General features: G+C 39.8%; 2 long non-coding RNA genes across 2 annotated transcripts; one reads left to right on the top strand and one right to left on the bottom strand.

Moving 5' to 3' along the window:
• On the top strand, positions 1-19,746 carry LOC103671599. Its single transcript, XR_570976.2, has 2 exons — positions 1-117; positions 19,626-19,746. It is a non-coding gene; the product is annotated as an uncharacterized LOC103671599 (long non-coding RNA).
• Positions 12,279-17,267, bottom strand: LOC103671598. Its single transcript, XR_570975.2, has 3 exons — positions 16,931-17,267; positions 15,610-15,637; positions 12,279-13,156 (listed from the first exon to the last, which is right to left on the bottom strand). It is a non-coding gene; the product is annotated as an uncharacterized LOC103671598 (long non-coding RNA).
• Positions 19,747-22,268: the final 2,522 nt, after the last annotated feature.

Here is a 22,268-nt window from a genome sequence, read left to right as displayed (position 1 = left end):
TGAGGCCCTTCGCGGCGGTTCCAGCTGCGCCTGGACGGTTCCTTGCAGGCGCTGCGCAGCTGCTGGGTTGTGGCCGGAAGAAGACCCCAGGATTTGGGCCGTGGCTCTAGTCTACAAGTAAGCCGTCTGAAAAATCTCTGGTCTGGATTGGGAGAAACCAAACGACCTCAGTACCCCGTGCGTATTGCACGCCGCCATTCCCAGATCTTTTTGTTGAACAGAAGTGCCAGATAGGAGGTGCTGGAAGTATATTAGTTTGGTGTCTTTATCCACATCCCAAACAACTCAAATTTTGTGAATTGTTAATAGATGTGTGGGGGTGTTGTGGAGCCAGAAAGAACTGTAGTCGAGTAAACTTCCTAATCATATTTTTAGTCTTTTTATTTAAAGATAATTATTAGGGGCGCCTGGGTGGCTCAGTCCGTTAAGCGTCTGCCTTCCACTCAGGTCATGCTCCCAGGATGGAGATCACCCACATGGTGCTCCTTGCTCAGTTGGGAGCGTCTTCTTTACCCTCTGCCTGCCACTCCCGCTACTTGTGCTCTCTCCCTGTCAAGAGAATAAAATCTTTAAAAATAGTTTTAAAAAATTAAAAATAAAAATAATTATTAGATTAACACTTGCAAATACAGTACAGACCTCTGTGGTCTGCCTCCCCAAAAACCATAATGCCTATCTAACTCTCAAACACAGGACTGGGACGCCTGTGGGGCACAGGGGGTTAAGCCTCTGCCTTCAGCTCAGGTCATTATCCCCAGGTCCTGGAATCAAGTCCCCCATGGGGAATCCTTGCTCAGCGGGGAGCCTACTGCTCCCTCTGCCTGCCACTCCCCCTGCTTGTGCTCTCTCTCTCTCTGACAAATAAATAAATAAAATATTATTTAAAAAATTAAAAATTCTCTTAAAAAGAAACAATAAAATACTGGACTTGGGGCACCTGGGTGGCTCAGGTCATGTTACCTGGGTCCTGGGATGGAGCCCCACATCAGGCTCCCTGCTCCATGGGGAGCCTGCTTCTCCCTCTCCTTCTGCCTGCCACTCACTCTGCTTGTGCTCTCTCTCTGTGTCAAATAAATAAATAAAATCTTAAATTAAAAAAAAAAACTGGACAAACTCAAATTTAGGGAATTCTATAAAATACCTGACCAGTACTCCTCAAAGGTAGAACAGAGGGGTCCAGTATTCCCAGTTTCCCCAACAGTTATGTTACGTAAGTTTAGTATAATATCAAAAGCAGGAATTTGACATTAAAATGTTATGTGTATAATTCTGTCATTTTATCATGTGTAGATTGCTGCACCACAATCAGCATACAGAACTGTATGTTCTTGGGATCATTCCATTATCTTGGAAAGCCTAAATACTTCTTCCTTAAAACCTAAAGTGCTATTGAGAGGATTAAGAGTCATATAAAATGTGTAGAATAGCATCTGACATGCAGTAGGTGCTCAATAAAAGTTATGAAAGTTAATTGTCTTCCCACATTCCTGCATACTTCCTTCAGGAATCCTCACAGATTATCTCAACTACATCTTAAGCCTGTTTATTTGTATGCAAAGTTGTATTTATATAATCTATCCATTCCATTTTGGAGTGGCAAATACGCCATTTTTATCTGATGTTGGGCGGCAACATATAATAAAGTGGAAAAATACCCAAGTATTAAAGTCTAAATGAATATCTGATTTTGAGTCGCTGTAGCTTCCTTTACCAGCTCTATCTGTGAACCTGGACAAGTCACTTAAACATTCTGAGTGTCAATTGGAAATGATAAAATTATTTGCCCTATTTAGGTTTGTTACAAGACGTGTAAATTGTAAAACTTACCAAAGTACTCGTAAACTGTACAAATGGAAACATAGAGGTTAAGGCTTGTCCAGGGTCTCCCAGCTTATGAGGAGGGATGAACAGCACACTAGAGTTTGAGCTCAGGCAGCTTGACTCCAGAACCCAGACTCCTAACTTAACCTCCTGTTCAAAACTTCAGTACCTTGAGGGGCGTCTGGGTGGTTCAGTCGTTAAGCGTCTGCCTTGGGCTCAGGGCGTGATCCTGGCGTTCTGGGATCGAGCCCCACTGGGAGCCTGCTTCTTCCTCTCCCACTCCCCCTTGCTTGTGTTCCCTCTCTCGCTGGCTGTCTCTCTCCTTCAAATAAATAAATAAAATCTTAAAAAAAAAAAAAACTTAAGTGCCTTGAGGTAAGTAAAGTATGCAAATAATCAAATCTAAATGTAACTGGGGGTGTCATTTGCAAAGTGTTTTATATCTCTGGAGACAAGCAGAAACTAAAAACTGCCATTTCAAAGTTGTTTTCTGTCAAGACTCATTTGAGCCAAATTTTTTCATTCATCTGAAAGGGTACCTGAATAGGCCTTGAATGCAAATCGAGCCCCCATCTTATTGATAGGGAAAACGAACTAATAACCTGAACACTAAATTTAAACTTAGTGTACTTCAATGTTATACTGTATCGAAAAGAATTGAGGCAGAGTTTTATCTGCTAGCCTGTGTTACATTTTTTTGATTAGGAAAAAAAATACTTCTTTTCTATGAATTTAGACTGCTTTCACCTGTAAACCAGCATTTTCCAAAGCTACCCAGAAGATGTTCTGAAATAAAACGCTACCATAATCAAAGAAATTTAGGAAACAACTCCCCCTATATTTCTCCTCTTGGGAGATTTATAATACACGTTAGCATACCAAAAGCGCTGAGACCTTCTATGATAAAGACTCCTGTTTAACCAACATTTCACAAACTCTTATGACCATAGATTCCTGCAAAACAAGTGTTTCAAAGAGCACTCTGTAGTTTAACTTTTTGCTTATTTTTGTGAATATGTATTTTTGTTTGAGCACTTACTGAGACCTCAAATACTGCAGTTAAGTGTTTCAGGACCCAGGTTAAGATTCCTTAAATTGAAGTTATCATTAAAATGAAATTGGACAAGGCTTAGTGATGTTCAGTATCAACTGGGTTGATTTCTTTCTGCATGTGGAATTGAGAACGAATACTTCTAACTTTGAAAATACACTGATTTTCATGACTAGTCTGTTTTGAAGTGATGGACTTTTGAGGGTCTCCACCCAGACCATTTTGGGCATAGGCGGTGATTGCCTAAAAAAAGTAGAAATTCCCAATGACAATCGGTTTGAAAGAGGAATTTGTTGGAATCAGAAATGTGGACTTAGAAAGGGGGCCGGACACAGAAAAAGCATTTGACAAAACCCCACATCTATTCAAAGAAAAAAACAAAACAAAACTCTCAGCCACCTAAAAATAAAGGGAAGTTTCCTCAACTTGGTAAAATGCAGCTACCAAAACAAAGAAAAACAAAAACAAAAACCTACAGGTAACAGCATACTTAACAGTGAAAGACTGAATGCTTTCCCTCCAAAATCAGGGACAAGTCAAGGATATCTACTCTCACTACTCCTTTTCAACGCAATGCTAGAAGTTCCGGAACTTAATGGAAGTCACTGCAACAAGGCAAGAAAAAGAAATAAGCAGAGAGAGAGAGCAGTTTCTGAGACCCAGCCCTCTTTCCCTTACACAGCCATTGGTGGTGGGGGCCAGTCTTAAGGAAGAAGAGAAGCTGAGGCCTGGAAGGGGCCGCCTGGCCCACAACTGCAGGTGGTGAGGGGCTGAGCAGAAGCCTGAGTCTGCAGCTGCGCAGGAGCAGAGGGAGAGGCAAAACGAGTCTAGAGCTTACAGAATAAACACTCCCTTAAAGATTCCCTGCTAAATACTAAGGGACCTCTGGGTGGCTGAGGTCAAGCCATGCGAGCTAGAATTTAGGCACATTTATAACACATTCCAGTAAAACAACACACACACACACACACACACACACACACACACACACACAATTGAACCATATACAAATGCATGGGGCACCTGGGTGGCTCAGTCGGTGAAGCATCTGCCTTTGGCCCAGGATCCTGGGATGAGCCCCACATCAGGCTCCCTGCTCAGTGGGGAATCTGCTTCTCCCTCTCCCTCTCCCTTTGCCTGCTGCTCCCCCTGCTTGTGTTATCTCTATCATGCTTTCTCTCTATCTCTCTCTCTCACATAGATCAATAAAAATCTTAAAAAAAAAAAAAAACGCCTAATGTAATAAAGGTATCTAAATTTAGAGGAAAAAAAAGTTTGATGACAATAAAGGAATCTCTAAACTAAAAAAAAAAAAACAAAAAATAGAAATTATCACCCTAATGCCCAGAAGTTTATATAGAGATTTGCTTTATCCCAGTGCAGGAAATGATGAAGTTCTAATGATTTCTAATGGAAAGGCTGATCTCCTATAAATTACTTCTATCTGGCCTGATATTGACAGCTAGTATGTGTATCATTAAAATTCACTTTTGGGGAGGGGTCCCTAGGTGGCTCAGTAGGTTAAGCATCTGCCTTCAGCTCAGGTCATGATCCCTGAGTCTGCTTCTCCTTCCTCTGCCCTTCCCCCCAACTCGTGCTTACTCTCTCTCAAATAAATAAATAAAATCTTAAAAAGAAAAAAAGATCATAGTGCCTTTTTGGTGTGAGCAGCCATTATTTATGGAGAAAAGCTCAATACAGCATTAATTGAAAGAATACCTGATCTGCTTACCTTTGACACTTACAGGCAATCATAAAAAAATTCACCAGGCTGTTCAAGAGTAAGGATAGACACCTTGGAAGCTATAGATATGAAAAGAGTAAGCATAGGATTGCAGCCTCAGAGCAAAAAAGTCAGACTGAAAAAAAAAATTTTTTTTAATTAAAAAAAAAAAAAACAGTGGGAATGAATTGGAAGTTCATTAAAGTGCCTAGAAAGTTCATTTGCTTTCCTTCTTGCTTTCATACACTATCTGAGTTACCTTTCTGATAATTTTGAAACATTAGGAATTTGTTATGACCCAGTCACTGAGTTAGGTGTTTATTAAGCATGTACTACCGATGAGGCATGTGATAAAGGTGACAGAAACAGCAGAACAAAGAGACAGTCATTATCTCTGATCCTTGGGATTTGCAATCGAGTGAGCAGATAGATATTAACCAAATCATCATCAAACTAAACACATGATTGCAAATGTGATAAGTGTATGAAAGAGAAACCCTAGTGCTATGAAAAAGTAACAGGGGAAGCTGCTTTGGACTGGAGTCAAGCTAGGCTTTTCCACGGAAGTAAAAGTCCAGCTGGCACCTGAAACCTGGAAAGGAAATACCAGTATTTGGGAGTATCTTGGAAAAAAATATTCTGGGCAGAGAATATTCTGTATGAAGGTGGTGGGACATTTGGCTTGTTCCAGCAAGTACCCCTGGAGTTTGGTAGGCAATGGGACTGAGGTTCAAGAGCAAGGCAGGGGGACAGCATGTGTAGGGACAGGTAGGTGTAGGCCACACTAAGAATTTTGGACTTTTTATTAAGTGCAAAGGAAAGCCATTAGCAATGGAGTGATATGATCTGATTTGCCTGCAAAGAGACCACTCTGGCTGTTGTGTGAAGAGAAAATTTAAAAGCCACAAGCAGGGTCCGACTAGGGAGAAACAGTAAGGCGCTCACCTAGGATGCAAAATGTAAAGAGCTGCCAAAACACTCAGCCAGATAAATCATATTTTAAAGCAAGACTTGAAAAAAAGCAAATCTACAAACAATGGCCTATACTCCCCCTCCTTGTTTTTATAAACAAAATTTTATTGGAACCAGGACAGGGATTAGCTTGAGAAAAATACAATAGGACTGTGGGAGTGCAGATGCTGTCCTTAGTTAAAATGTTGTTTTTTCACCATTTTTTGCATTTATTCTGATTGTTAAAAATTATTTCATTAAATTGTGATTTATCCTGAATACTAAGGTTTTGGGCACCCTCTTAAAATTTTTCACCCAAGGCAAGTGCCTCACTTTCCCCACCCTACAAGGGCAGAAATAGGAAGACCAATTAGGAGATTATTCATCTATTCATTCATTCAACAATGCCAGACACTGTTCTACACTATAGGGGTGCAGAGTGAAAAAGACAATTATAGTCTCTATACTCTCGTGGAATTATACTCTAGTGTAATATAAACAACCAAAAAACCAAGATGATTTTAGATTTTGTCAAGTAGAATTAAAGAAGTAAAAGAGAGAACCTGATCTTGTGACCAGGAGGGGGCTACTTAAGAGAAGGTGGCCAACGAGGGCCAGTAGGACGAAAATCTGAATGGTGAGAACCAAAGGAAGAGGGTCCCAGGAAGAGGAAATGTAGGAGTTGGATTCAGGAGAGTGAATAGTGACCTGAACTGGCATGGTGGCAAAGAAACGGATACCATGGCTGATGTGAGATGTTTTAAAAGTAGAATCAGTAATTGGTTCAACAATCCTGGAGTGAGAGAGAGATGTCAAAAGACTCCCCATTTCCTGAACTCACAGTTGGCTGAATGAAGGAAAACTGTAACAGTAAAGGCTTTGACGGTCATGTTTTAGTCCAGCAGCATTTATGGGTCAGAGGAATGAGTACATCTACATAGCTACTGACCACTTCCCTCGGAATCAATCCTTTGACCCTGCACAAGCCCCGGCCCAAATGCCCACAGCCTCACTGGTTTAAAACAGATCCATGTCTCTAAGAGAGCCACTCCAGTTTTCCTGAATAAAAGATAATATGGGGAGAGTCTAGCCATCTGACGTGTAAGGAAGAGATGTGTGGTTCACCTCAGGATCCTTCTCTAGGCTAGCATGCTCTGTCCTGGATGCCTAACATTTTTCTGTGGCTGTGATCTCTGAGTGGAGGGTCCCCTTTACATCACACTCACCCCTTATCTCTTTGGGTATCTCTCCTCTCATTTCTAACCTGCCCCACTGTGTCAGAATAGTCAATATTCTGGTTGCTCCTTGATCTTGATAATGAACCACCCTTCTGAAGAGCAGTCTTTCCCGTAAGGCAGCAACTGCGGTAAACTTCAATACATAAGTCAACATTTGGGCAGTATACAGTTTGAGAAGACTAAGGGAGGAACATTAGTTTAACTACACCTTACAACAATCCTAAGGTGCAAAATGTTGTCACTACTGTTTTATGGATGATACCACTGAAGTCCTAAGGAAGATCATATACGAGTTAAGAAGGGGAGTCAGGGTTTGAACTTTGAACTCCCACTGGACTTCATAACCTGTATTTTCAGCCACTATTCATACTAAACTTCCTCCAAGAGGGTGTAACTTTTTACATTTGATATTAGTGCTCAGAGGGAATGTGGTGTAGTGAGAGGAATGCTCAGGTCAGTGGACCTGGGTTGTGATCCTGCCTTTTCCTGGTGTCCCTCATTCTGACCCCGAGCACTCTTTCTCAATTGCAGGAGTCCCTAACGTCCTCTAAGGAAACCTCTTTGTCCCACAACAGACTTATGAGTTGGAACTGTTGCCGTATGGGAAGGCAGAATCAGTGTAGATAGATCTGATTCTTTTAAACAAAGCTGTCAGTTTGGACATTTTATGTGAAGTTTCCAACTTTTCAATGGTGGCAAGGAATTCACAATTGTTAGAACAAAACAACAACAACAAAAAACCCTCTGTGTGGACAGGTTACATCTTTGGACCTAACCTAGCTTGGTCTCTGCTGTAAGAGAGCTGTCTATAGAATCTTTCTCCTGAAGAGAATATACTTCGTTTAAAATGAAATATTGTAATGTAGATTTTTAAAAAATTTCAACCAGACTGTGAAGGAAACCCAATATGGAATATAAATTATAAAAAATTAACCTAAGTGTATTATGAATCAATAAATTAAGCAGGCTGCAAGGAGTGCAGCAGGAAAGAACTAACCCAAGTAACTCTGGAAACCAGAATTTTGACTGTACACTGTAAAGTTAGAGAAAAAAAGAACTGCACCAGGTACTATATATCCTGGTTAGTTAGTAAACTTGTTTCTAAGTGTATGGGTTAGTAATTCTGAAAACACTTTGTACATTGACGTTATGTACCCTCCAAAGGAAGTACATCTCTTGAACTTTTTTGCTAAAAATGCATAGCCTCAATCTGATCATGAAAAAAATTTCAGATCTGAACTAAAGGCCATGCTACAAAAGGACTGTACACTTCACAAGTTTCAGTACTCTTCAAAAGTTTCCAGCTCTTTTTTTTTTTTAGGTTGTACTCATTTATTTGAGAGAGAGAGAGAGAGAGAGAGAGAGAGAGAAAGCACAAGTAGGGGGAAGTGGCAGGCAGAGGGAGAAGGAGGCTCCCTGCCAAACAAGGAGGCAGAGCCCAATCCCAGGACCCTGGAATCATGACCTGAGCTGAAGGCAGACACTTAATGGACTGAGCCATCCAGGCGCACCAAAAATTTTAAGGTCTTGAGGACAAGGAAAGACTGAGAAAGTGCAAGAGAAGACTTAAGGAGACGTGATAACTAAATGTAACGTAGGATCTGGGATTGGATTCTGGAACAGAAAAAGGACGTCAATAGAAAATCTGATGAAATCCAAATAAACTCTCATTATAGTGTTGTACTCATGTTAATTCCTGTTTTGATAAATGTACTGTAGTTATTCAAGATATTAACACTAGGGAAAACTGGGTGATAGGTATTCAGGATCTTTCTGTATTATTTTTGTAACGTCAGTGTTAAGTCTAAAGTTATTTCAAAATGATAATCTCTTTCTCACACACACACATACCCTACACACATACCACCTACCCTACACACCAACATGCTTTTGGTTGGCTGGTAGAGAGGCCTTCTAGTTTGGATGAGAGGCAAAGAGAGAGCCAAATTTCTTTGCCTTAAGAAATTCACAGAAATTTTTGAAGGGACACTAGGGAACAGGGAAGATCGAAGAGGAGACAAGTACCCAGCTACAGGGCTCTGTGGAGAGGCAGTCATGCAGAGGGAGTGACTGAGGGAATTTTAAGAACAAGATCCAAGTTGAGGTTGTTTGTGGACCATAATGTGCTACAAGCAGCCTTGTGTGGTGTTTTGGGGATTGAATGAATCAGGATGACAGCACAACTGTGACACAGGATGGCAAAGGGACAACAGTGCATGGGAGGTAAAATAGACAAAAAAGAGAAGTCAGCAGAACTTGAAGACAAAGGCACCTAGAAAATATGTGGGTACCATAGGAATTTCCAGAGTTTTCAAAGGAACATGGGATTTCCCAGTATATTATGCTTCTGGACTATATTACTTAAAGTTTATTTTATTTTATACTTTGTCTTTTAAAAAAATTGTTCCTTCTTCTCCCCTTCTCACCACCCCCATCCCCGTTCCCCCATCCTTCTGTCTTCCATTTGCCTGGCTTTTCCTTCCTTCCCACTAACAGGTAACCACCATTGTTAGTTTTGTAAGTATCATTCTAGAAATTGTAAATATTCATTTACGATCAAATATGAGTATATATTGTTCTGATCTTTATTATTACACAATTAGCATATTCTACATAGTTATCTGCACCTTGCTTCTTTTGCTTAATGATGTTTCTAGATTTTTCCATAGCAGCTTATGAACAGCTTCCTTGTTCTTTTATATAACTAAGAGTACGCCATTGACTCTATGTACCATAATGTTTTTGTTTTTGTTTTTTAAACAGACCCTATTGCTAGATATTATGGTGATTACAGTGGAATTGCTGGGTGAAGTGTATGTGCATTATTTTTTTAAAAGATTTTATTTATTTATTTATTTATTTATTTATTTATTTATTTGGTGAGGGGAGGGACAGAGGGGGAGGGAGAAGGAGAGGGAAAGAATCTCAAGCAGACTCCACACTGAGCATGGAGCCTTACGTGTGGTTCAATGTCACGACCCCAAGATCATGACCTGAGCTGAAACCAAGAGTCAGCTCAGCACATGAGTCAGTCAAAACAGCACAACCGACTGAGCCACCGAGACACCCCCAGGTATTATTTATTTTTATAGATATTGGTAAATTGTCCTGCGAAGGGGAATTTTATTAAGTTTACTTAATTTTATTTTACTTTTATTTTAATTTTAGTTAGTGAACATACAATGCAATAATGGTTTCTGGAGTTGAATTCAATGACTCATCACATACGTACAACACCCAGAGCTCATCACAAGTGCCCTCTTTAATACCCATCACCCATGTAGCCCATCCCCCACCCACGTCCCTCCATCAACCCTCAGTTTGTTCTCCATCATTAAGAGTCTCTTATGGCTTGTTTCCCTCTCTCCTTTTCTTTTTTCCATTCCCATATGTTCATCTGTTTTCTTTCTTAAATTCCACATATGAGTGAGATCATATGGTATTTGTCTTTCTCTGACTTATTTCACTTAGCATATTACACTGTAGCTCCATCCATGTCATTGCAAATGGCAAGATTTCATTTTTTGATGGCTGAGTAATATTCCATGGTATATATACCACATCTTCTTTATCCATTCATCAGTCAATGGATATTTGGGCTTTCTCCATAGTTTGGGTATTGTTGATAACACTGCTATAAACATCAGGGTGCATGTACCCCTTTGAATTGCATTTTTTAAGGATTTTTTATTTCTTTCTTTGAGAGAGAGTGAGAGAGAGCGAGGCCATGAGTAGGGAGAGGGGCAGAGGGACAAGCAGACTCCCCACTGAGCACAGAGCCTAATGGGGGGTTTGATCCCAGGACCCTGAGATCATGACCCAAGCCGAAGTCAGATGCTTAACCCACTGAGCCAGCCACCCAGGTGCCCTTCAAATCTGTGTATTTGTATCCTTTGGGTAAATACCTAGTAGTGCAATTGCTGCATCATAGGGTAGTTCTAGTTTTAATTTTTTGAGGAACCTCCAAACTGTTCTCCAGAGTGGCTGCAGCAGTTTGCATTCCCACCAACAGTGCAAGAGGGTTCCCCTTTCTGCACATCCTCACCAACACCTGTTGTTTCCTGTGTTGTTAATTTTAGCCATTCTGACAGGTGTGAGGTGGTACCTCATCATGGTTTTGATTTGTATTTCCCTCTTAATAAGTGAGATTGAGCATCATTTCATGTGTCTGTAAGCCACCTGAGGTCTTCTTTGGAAAATTGTCTATTCATGTCTTCTGCCCATTTCTTAACTGGATTATTTATTTTTGGGTGTTGAGTTTGATAAGTTCTTTATAGATTTGGATACTAACCCTTGCTAGATATGTCATTTGCAAATGTCTTCTCCCATTCTGTAATCTGGCTTTTAGTTTTATGGTTTCCTTTGCTGTGCAGAGCCTTTTTATCTTGATGAAGTACCAATAGTTAAGTTTACTTAATTTTTAAAAAATATTTATTTATTTGACAGAGAGAGAGAGCATAAGCACAAGCAGAGGGAGTGGCAGGCAGAGGGAGAGGGAGAAGTAGGCTCCCCACTGAGCAAGGAGCCTGATGCGGGGCCCAATCCCAGGACCCTGGTATCATGACCCGAGCCAATGGCAGATGCTTAACCAACTGAATCACCCAGGCCCCAAGTTTACTTAATTTTAAAGGACAAGTTGATCATAGTAAATTGGAGGATTAAGGGGAAAGCATCAAGTGAAATCACAAGGTCCTAAATAAAGTCCTAGAGGGGGCAGCTGGGTGGCTGGGGGGAGCTTGCTTCTCTCTCTCCCCCACTTGTGCTCTCTCTCAAATAAATAAATAAATAAATAAATAAATAAATAAATAAATAAAATCTTTAAAGTCCTAGAGGATTCAGCACCTAATGAATAAGAGGACTCATTAGGGTGACCCCAATCTAAGCACATTAGAATGACCTTCCTCTGCAGAACTATCTTAATGCCTCCGGTCTTCCTCATCATTTCTAGTCCATATTCTTTTTTTAAATACTCAAAATTCCAGCAGTTCTACATCTAGGAATATCCCATGACTATGCCAGCAGGCTCACGAAATGACATGTGTACAAGATTATTTCTCAAAGCGCTCTTTGTAATAGCAAAAGAAGCAATCTAAACATGTACCAATAGGGGACTGGTTAAATAAATTATGGTATTTAATCATACAGTGGAAGACTAGGCATCTATAAATAAGAATGGAGAGGTTCTTTTTGTGGTGATATGGCATAATGTCCAAGGTCTACTGGGAAATGATTTTAAAAATACAGGGGACAGCAATGCACATAAAGGTCATCATTGTATAAAAGGGGAAGGGAGACTATGACACACACATATGTATATATGAATAAAATAGCTCTGGAAAAATACACGCAAAAATGATATGATTGTTGGGGGTTGCCTAGCTGGCTCAGTCAGTAGAGTATGTGACTCTTGATCCCAGATTTGTGAGTTTAAGTCCCACATTGGGCATGGAGCCTACTTTTAAAAATTAAAATAAAAAATATAAAAAATGAATTTTAAAAATCCAGAGCAGATTGTACTAGAATAAAAACAAAAAGATATGGTTGTTTACTTCTAAGGAGAATAACTGAGTAGCTGAGGGGCAGTGACTACAAAGCTTTGTGAAACTTTCAAATTTTGAAGCATATGCATGCATTACCCATATGCAAAATAAAATTGTCAAGTAAGTTTCCTGAAAGAAGAAGATTGACCAATTAGGTACTAACTGTTAAAAGCAAATCAAGGCCATACTGATTGTAAACACCCCAGGAAAATGTCTGATCTTGAATTTGGTGCCCCTGCACAGCATCTTGTCTTTAGCTGATACCTTGAGCTGATACCTTTAGCTGTTCCCACTCAGCGTATTTCTTTGTACTTTAAAATGGGTGTGTCGCTTTAGTGGATAATGTGCACTGGCTCACTCAGCCTGCATTCTACCCTTCTCTAGGGTGCCTTCCTGTACAGGAGAGGCTAGAACAGTAAAATCTGCAATCCTGGCTCCTTCGCAGGTACAACTCTGGATGTGAGTTGGCTTCTGTCAATTAGACATATTCAAATGAGATTTGGAAGGGCAGAAATCAGGTGAGAGCTCTTGTTCCTCTTGCTTACTTTTCTGCGCAGGTGAGGTCATGGAAATGTGAGATTTTATTGTTTTATAGCAGCACCTTCAGTGTTCCTTCTACAGCGTTCTGGGGGTTGGAGTGCAGTCACTGTGGCAACAGGAGCCATGTTGGATTCCTGAACCCTAAATCCACGAATCCTGCTTCCATGGTATTGTGGTCTTGAACTCCGTCATTCCAAGTAGTGGCCTCAGAAGGCAGTCCCCTGGTGAGTCCGTTCTATATTGCTCTAGAAGTCATTCCTGACGTCCCAGCCTTGAACCTGCTCCTTCAGCCCTTTCGAAGATATTTTCTTTTAAGATTTTATTTATTCATTTGAGACAGATACAGAGAGAGAGAGAGAGAGAGAGAGAGAGAGCACAAGCAGAGGGAGAGGAAGAAGGAGAGGGAGAAGCAGACTCCCTGCGGATCAGGGACCCTGACACAGGACTCGACCCCAGGACCCTGAGATCATGACCTGCACCGAAGGCAGATGCCCAACCATCTGAGCCACCCGGGCGCCCCTTTCAAAGATTTCCTAAGCACATAAATCTGTATGATATATCCCTTCATGCTTAAGATACCTCCAATGGTTTCTGTTTTGTGCACTAAACCCTAGCTGGTAATCAGTAAGATTTTAGAATACATGGAAATGTTGTGTCTGGACCCTCACGTTCTAATCCAGGTTATTCTCATTACAAGCTGCCTCCCCATCTGTGATCCTGGCCTGCCCTTCACTGTGATTCCAACCTGACCCCAGCCTAATAAGATATGCAAAGCCCAAATTCAGTAGCCCTCTGGCTTTGCTGCTTATTCTAACCTAACTTTTGTTCCAAGTGTTTCAGCTTCGGGCATAAGCTCCCCTCTAGAGCTGAGTTTCTACAGTTGTCACTCAGTTTCTTAAGAACTGGATTTTTGCTTCATACCTTGGAAGCTGAGTTCCTGCATAGATGATTAGAAAATTATCTGGATTTCTGCTCACTGCTAGTGCTCCAGACTGGAAACCACCTCAGGGAGCCAAGACTACCAGCATGGCTATACTGGTGGTTAAAATACTGAAAGGGCTACTATCCGGGACACGCCAGTGTTTCCTCACACTTCTGCTCCCATCTGGAGGCCACCTGGGCCCTCCCTCCAGTGTATCTACTCAAGAGTTAATGCTCTGTCCAGCAGGGTCCTCTGGGCACTGGTTCCATAGCCATGGTCAGCCTCAATTCTGATTAGTCTTTGTTCCCAGTTGGTTGTCAAATATTTTGAAAAGCATCTCTGTATACAAGCCTGTAGTGTCTTTGCTGATTGGGTAATCCTTTTTACCTCTATTATTTCTTTGCAGCTGGGATACTTGCCTTCCATTTATTCCATGAATCTTGACTGTTCGGCTCTGGGGACTATATTATCTAGCTCTTGGTTTTAGATTCCAGTTTCTACTGATGTCCAGGAATTTTATATTATCTATCCTTCTGACAGATCTCTTAACTTTGATCAACCTCACTAACTCATTATTGCAGAAAAGACGCTGGGATTATGGACACCTTTTAAAAGCTTCAATTTTTACCTGCCTTTAGTCCCAGGCTTCTGAATCAATCCTATTCTAAGCTATATTTATAAGAAATAATTAATATTTAAAAACATTTCTGGTTATAATTTAGATCTTCTCTTTAAATAGCTACAATAAACTGTACACCCTTAAATTGAGTTAATCTTTGTTATTGGGAAATACTATTAAAATCAAGACAATTTGACAAAATTGGTCAAATTCGCACTCAACCTTTATAAAAGCTATCAACTTTTCTGCTGCAAAACATGTATTAGGTTTTTCCTTATTATCTGGATCATTATTCCACCATATAGAGAACCAACGGTTGCTCAAAGTTACAGAATTCATAATACACCTACCTTTTAAAGAATACTGGTGCTTTTCTTGTAAGGAATCTAAGAAGAGAGTTGCAAGATAGGTTCACAAAGGGAGAACACTTAAAGTAGAAGAAATTCAAATGGGTGCATATTAATTTTTTTGGAAAGGAAAATCAAGGACATGTTCTAAATTAGAAGACAAGAAATCCTGGTGAAAATGTATTAATCTGTGCCAGCAAAACAAGGGCAAAAATCAAAAAAGAAGACATGGGATACAAGAACACAGTAATTAACCAAGAGTCCAGTGAAGAAGAATGCCAAGAAGTGGCCGATCTGGAAGCCATCTATCTCCCGAGGACATTAAGTCAGCGTGCTCCATGTATTCAAAGAATGGAAGTATTTCATGCTATGGATGGATAAGAGAGGCACATATGTCTTCTCTTCAACAGGGAAAAAGAAAGGCAATTGGGATTTGTAGGAAAAACAAATAAAACAAAATCTCAAGAAAGCCACAGTCCAGATAGGAAGCAAACTAAAATGTGGCTTGATTTTGAACATGATGGAATTTAAGGAAAGGGACATCTTCTCTTAAGTGGCAGTGGGAGGGGTCGAAAAGTGGACTCATGAAAGAGGAAATGTTGTCCTGGTGTAGCACCTGTTTTTGCACTAAGTAATGTTTACATTGTGATAACAGAGCAAATGTTGCTTACTGCCAGTCAAAGTTTAGAATTGGTTATGGACAAAACATTGAATATTTGTTTATAGCTACAGAACAGAATGTAGCTGTCATTAACCTTGATGTCATAAAACTAAAAGATAGAAAGCAAAAGTGAAGCTGACAGAGTTTGGTTGGAAGGAGGCAAGGAAAGGAGGGTGTGGTAACGGCTTCATCTTACCTACAGGGGAGACAACGGGAGACAAGAGCTATTGTAAAAAAAAAAAAAAAAAAAAAAAAAAAAAAAAAAAAAAAAGCTGATGAACCAGGAACAGCACCTTATCTTAAGTTAAAAAGACTTTCAATATAATAACAAAGATAATATACTAAAACTGAAGAGGAGAGAAAATAGCTTAAGTAGTTAAATCTTTACCCTTTTCAAAGGTAGGAGTAGATGTCTACAATTGATACATCAAGAAATATTAACATAGGAGGGGCGCCTGGGTGGCTCAGTTGGTTAAGCATCTACCTTCAGCTCAGGTCATGATCCTGGGGTCTTGGGTCGAGCCCCATGCGTCGGGCTCCCTCCTAAGTGGGGAGCCTGCTTCTCTCTTCCCTCCCAGCATGTGCTCTCTCTCGCTATCTCTGTCTCTCTTCTCTCAAATAAGTTATTTTTTAAAAAAGAATATTAATACTTGTATTCCTTAAGTAATTATCACTTATTTCTTACTTCAAAGATTTCTAGACATGTGGTCATTGAATACAAGACATTAAACACAATTTTTTCAAAAATATCAGATGACCTGAGGTTTTGCTACAGATTGATGAAGGTTTTGTGGACATTTCCTTTCCTAGTGAGAAATAAAACCGAATGATGGTGTAAAGGAACTCTTAGCACTTTGTAGCTTCTCCATTTTAATGGGGGCACCTTCAAGCATACACTCCTGAGGAGTAGAGCAGTGATAAGTAACTTCCTCCTACATCATTTCGCTCAAGCACAAAATAAGCAAAAGAGGATGGGGAGAGATTTATCCTCTCCCATTTGTTGGGACAAGTAGTTGTGGCCTGAACAGCTTTAAAAATTTGCACAGGGGCGCCTGGGTGGCACAGCGGTTAAGCGTCTGCCTTCGGCTCAGGGTGTGATCCCGGTGTTATGGGATCGAGCCCCACATCAGGCTCTTCCGCTGTGAGCCTGCTTCTTCCTCTCCCACTCCCTCTGCTTGTGTTCCCTCTCTCGCTGGCTGTCTCTATCTCTGTCAAATAAATAAATAAATAAAACCTTTTAAAAAAAATTTGCACAGCATGTGAACACTTACAGGGCTGGATTCTTATCCACATATTGAATATCGCCTGAACTTTTTGTTTTTAATGAGATTTCCTAAGAAACATCTAAAATGTTATTGAAAATCCTTTCATTATACTAGAAGCCACACAAATTTTCTTTCATACTCAATCTCCAATGGATATTGGCTGTTCTCCACTTTCCTGTAACCTAGTTTATCTATAATCTTGTATAAAAATCTCTCCCTTGCTATATTTTGAGATAAGGGTGGGATACTTACAAGGCAGCTAGTAATGAAGTTCTGGTCCAGTTTTAGTGCACACATAAATGAGGGGAAAAACATAAAAAGTACTCCTAGAATAAGAGCAGCACAAATTTTTGATTGATTAAACAAATATATATTGAATATTTATTATGTACTAAGCACAAACTAGCTGATAAAATTCTATATCAAGATAGGACTAGAAGCATTATTCTATCCCTGGTAACACTTTAACTGCTTGAAATTTTAGAAAATGTATTCGTTGGGGCGCCTGGGTGGCACAGTGGTTAAGCGTCTGCCTTCGGCTCAGGGTGTGATCCCGGCGTTATGGGATCGAGCCCCACATCAGGCTCTTCCGCTATGAGCCTGCTTCTTCCTCTCCCACTCCCCCTGCTTGTGTTCCCTCTCTCGCTGGCTGTCTCTATCTCTGTCAAATAAATAAATAAAATCTTAAAAAAAAAAAAAAAGAAAACGTATTCGTTGTGTAGGATTTCCCATCTTTGTCACTACTGACATTTTGGACCAGGGAAGTCTTTGTTGTAGGAGGCTGTCCTGTGCATTGTAGGATATTTGGTAGCATCCCTGTTTTCTCACACTAGATGCCAGTAATGTTCCTTCTGCTCCTCACCCTCCTTCCACCCAGTAGTGACAACCAAAAATGTCTCCAGACTTTGCAAAATATCCACTGAAGGCAAAATTGTACCTGGTTGAGGATCACTGAGTGTGATTGCATTTAAAGACTAAAATTTATTTAATTTTAGACACTACTGTGCCTACTTTGCCTGCTTCTTACATGATGAATTTGTCTTGCACAGAGTTGAACATCTTAACTTGAGAAATACGAACCATGATGGACTCTGATTCTTAGGATCAATGAAATCATTAGTACTGCAACTGATGGCATTTTCAGTTAATTTACGAATAGCAAGACAAATATGACTAGATATTTTTAGGTTACAGAGGTCTATCTTAAACCATACACAGCTGATAAAAAATGCGGAATCTAAGTTCTAGGATTTCTCTTGAGTTAACCAGATGGTGTGCTTATGATCTGCCTACAAAATCTTTCCATTCTTTTCAAATAAAAAGCTATTTTTTTACTTTCTACTTTAAGATCATATGCTTTTCAATTCTTTCCAAGTGAAAAAAAATATACAGGCTATGTTAGACACTAAAATAAACTATCACAAGTCCTGGGATTCCTGGGACTCGTGATAATCTAAGGAAAAATGTCACCTACGTTCATGATCTTTACCCTCACATTCTTGATGATGGCATCATCTTGATGATGGCAAACACACATATACTTATTATGTGCCAGACACCATTCTAAACTCTTACATACATTTACATTTTTTCCACTTTACTGATATAGAATTGATACACAAAAACTGCACATATTTAATGTATACAGTTTGATGAGTTTGCACATATGCATATGCCCATGAAACCTTTACCATAATCAAGGTAATAAACAAATCAGAATTTCAGACAGAAAAGTTGCAAAAATAAGACAAAGAGCTCTTTAATACTTTTCACCCAGATTCACCAATTGTTAACATTTTACATTTGCTTCTCCCTATCCCCTTCATATATGTGTCTATCATAGTAATTTTTTTCTTGAGCCATTTAAGAGTAAGTTGCATTATGTCATTTTATCTCTAAATACCTCAGTAGTTAGTTTTTCCTAAAATCATGGAAACTGTAATTAATGTAATACTATTACCTAACCTACATTCAGGTTTCACCACTTGTCCTAAAAATGTCTTCTAAATCAGAAGAAAATCCAAGACTATGTGTGCAGTCACTTGTCATACCTCCTTAGCATCTTTTAACCTGGTGCAGTTTCTCGGTCTTTGTAGTAAATGACATTATTTTTGAAGAGCACAGGTCAGTTGTGTTGTAGACAGTCCCTTGGTTTGGATTTGTCTGAAAGCTCCTCATGATTAGATTCAGACTCAGTGATTTGGCTAGAATACTACAGAAGTGATGCTGAGTTGTTTTTTGTTGCTGTTGTTTTTTTCCTATGCTGAGTTCTCGTCAGTGCTTCAGAAGGCATATAATATTGGTTTGTCCCACTATTAGTGATACTGTCTTTAGTATTGGTTGAGGTGGTATCAACCAGATTTCTCCACTGTCAAGTTATTAGTTTACTCTTTGTACTTAATAGGTATCTTGTGGAAAGATATTCTGAGATGATGTAAATATTCTGTTATTCCTCAAACTTTCATTTACTAGTTTTACCATCCATAATTATTACTATTATGGTTATCAAATGATGCTTTTCTAATTCCCTCATTTCTTCCACATGACTTTCTACTTTAAGAATAAACTTTCTCCTTATCTATCTTTACCATTGTGGCCTTTTCTTTTTTTTTTTTTTTTTAAGAGAGCGAGCGAGAATGGGGGGGCAAAGGGAGAGAGAATATTTTTTTTTAGATTTATTTACCTATTTTAGAGGGAGAGAGAGAGAGCAGGCACAAGTGGGGAGAGGGGCGGAGGGAAAAGGGGAGAAGCAGACTTCCACTGAGTGTGGAGCCCAACACGATGGGGCTCGCTCGATCTCACAACCCTGAGATCATGACCTGAGCTGAAATCAAGAGTAGGATGCTTAACCAACTGAGCCACCCAGGTGCCCCATGGCCCTGTTCTTTACTCAATAGGTTATATACCTTTCCTTTTTTTTCTTTTTTTAATGTTCAAATTGTTACAGATTTTGTCCATGAGAGCTCCTTCAAACAGGTTCCTGTGACGTTGACATACCACAAAAGATGTTCCAAGTTCATCTTGTATTTTCCCTGCCTCAGACCTGGAATAAACCATTTCTTCAAGGAGTCTTGGTTCTTTTTAATGGAGAAAGAATTTAGATGCCAACATCCAGATACTTTATGTGCCCAATGCTACTGGGCTGTACGAGCAGACAAATGGGAAACAGACATATTTATATACACACATGCATACATACACATACATTAACATTTAATCATCATTATAATCCTATGAAGTAGCTACTACTTTTATTATTTTCATTTTACAGTTCAAGAAACTGAGGCACAGAAATTAAATAACTTGCTGAACGTCTTCCAGATAAGTGATAAGGCTGAGATTGGAACCTGGGTGGTCTGGCGGTCAAATATTTTAGCATAAATATTTGAAGATAAAAGTATTCTCAGTTGAGAAGAAAGTTTATACTATATAATCTAAAATTCTTATTGAGTTGACTTTAATGTCATATCTGTTTTCCATCAGGGGAAGAAGGGAGTAGGGAATGTACTGTTGACCTGTGAATCAAATCTAAGTTTCAGACTTGATACAGAATTTCCTCTTCCCTCAGAAAAGTAAAGGCTTGCAACTGCACCAAATTTACTATGCCTGGTTTTCTCTTCCCCAAGGATGAGTTCAGTCCTTCAAGGATTTTCAGGCCTTCATGGAAATAGGCTTCTGGTGAGCCTGCCCACCAATCCTGTAGATGTGCTGACTTCATTTCAGGCTAAGCTGAGGCTCCATCTCCTGCTGCTTATTCCCACTTCAAAGTATTCAGGAAAAGCAAGAAAATTGGTGTATTTTTTAAAGTGGAGGATGAAGAGGATCACGGATTTTTAGATAAGGTCGAAAGAAATTTATTACTTTAAAATTAAACAGGAAGTACTTCATGGTGGGATATGGGAAAGTTTGTAATACCTATCCAGAGAACATTTGCCTTCCTCATGATTACGTTGCTCTAAAGGGAGCAAAAATATTAAGAATCGGGGTGCCTGGGTGGCTCAGTCGTTAAGCATCTGCCTTCGGCTCAGGGCGTGATCCCGGCGTTGTGGGATCGAGCCCCACATCAGGCTCCTCCGCTGGGAGCCTGCTTCTTCCTCTCCCACTCCCCCTGCTTGTGTTCCCTCTCTCGCTGGCTCTCTCTCTCTCTGTTGAATAAATAAATAAAATCTTAAAAAAAAAAAAAAAAAAAAGAATCACTTGTAAGCCAAGTTGAATTCTGACCAGAAAGATAGACTTGTATCATGACACCAGTGTGAATTTATACTTGGACGATACTGTAATAGCAAAAAGAAGAATGTTGAACATACATTAGACATATACCCTTAACTTTGGGAGTGATATCATGAAAAATTTTATTAATTTTTTAAAGATTTTATTTATTTACTTGACAGAGAGAGAGAGAGAAAGAGAGCACAAGCAGGGAGGAGGGTCACTGAGAGAGGGAGAAGCAGACTCTATGCTGAACAGGGAGCCCGATGTGGGGCTTGATCCCAGGACCCTGAGATCATGACCCAAGCCAAAGGCAGATGCCCAACCAACTGAGCCACCCAGGTGCCCCTAAAAGAGTTTTTTAAAACAAAATTAAGGCACACATGAAAGAAAACTGCCATTTGACTATATTAAAGTTTTAAAATTCTGTACATCCAAAAATACCACAAACAAAATAAAGACAAGCTGCAGACTGGAAGAATATATTTGCAAATGCAAATCAATGACAAGGAATTAGTTTCTTGAGCACATAAAGTACTCCTATAAATCAGTACAAAAAAGACAACCCAATATTGTAAAATAATAATAATGATGATGATGACAGAGGGTATGAACAAGCACAAGAGCCCTTTACAGAAAAGGAAAATGAATAGCTAACAAACATGAATAATGCTCCACTTCACTGGTAATCAGGGACATTAAAACCACAATGAAATACCATTACATTGGCAAAAGTTAAGAATTCGGAGCATGTTAAGCATTGGTAAAGATGTGAAGCAAAAGGTTACAAGGGTATGTTGGTGTCTCAACTTTGGAGACCAATTTGCAGCTGATATTGAAGTAGATGTTCATGCCCTAGGACCCGGCAATTCTACTCCTAGGTAAAGTTTCCTTTAGAGAAATGTTACTTGAATCAACAAGGCACTATGAAAAAGAATGCTCATAGCTACGTTGTGTGTAATACTTGGTAATACATACTTGGTAACAACCCAACCCATCTACAGGAGAAAGGTAAGTAGGATGTGGTATATTCATTCAAGGAAATTCTCTACAGCTGTGAAAATGTAAATCTGCAGCTATCTCCCCACAAATGAAGCTGGATGCAGAGGAATACACACCAGAAGATACTATTGGAGTACAAACTTAAAACATACAAAACCACCATACATATATTGCTTAAGGATATATACATATGTAGGGGTGCCTGGGTGGCACAGCAGTTAAGCGTCTGCCTTCGGCTCAGGGCGTGATCCCGGCGTTCTGGGATCGAGCCCCACATCAGGCTCTTCCGCTATGAGCCTGCTTCTTCCTCTCCCACTCCCCCTGCTTGTGTTCCCTCTCTCGCTGGCTGTCTCTATCTCTGTCAAATAAATAAATAAAA

The sequence above is a fragment of the Ursus maritimus genome, unplaced genomic scaffold (assembly GCF_017311325.1).
Source record: "Ursus maritimus isolate PB19 unplaced genomic scaffold, ASM1731132v1 scaffold_6, whole genome shotgun sequence".
Lineage (NCBI taxonomy): Eukaryota > Metazoa > Chordata > Mammalia > Carnivora > Ursidae > Ursus > Ursus maritimus.
Note: the sequence above shows the minus strand (reverse complement) of the source record. Positions and strands in the feature narration are given on the sequence as shown.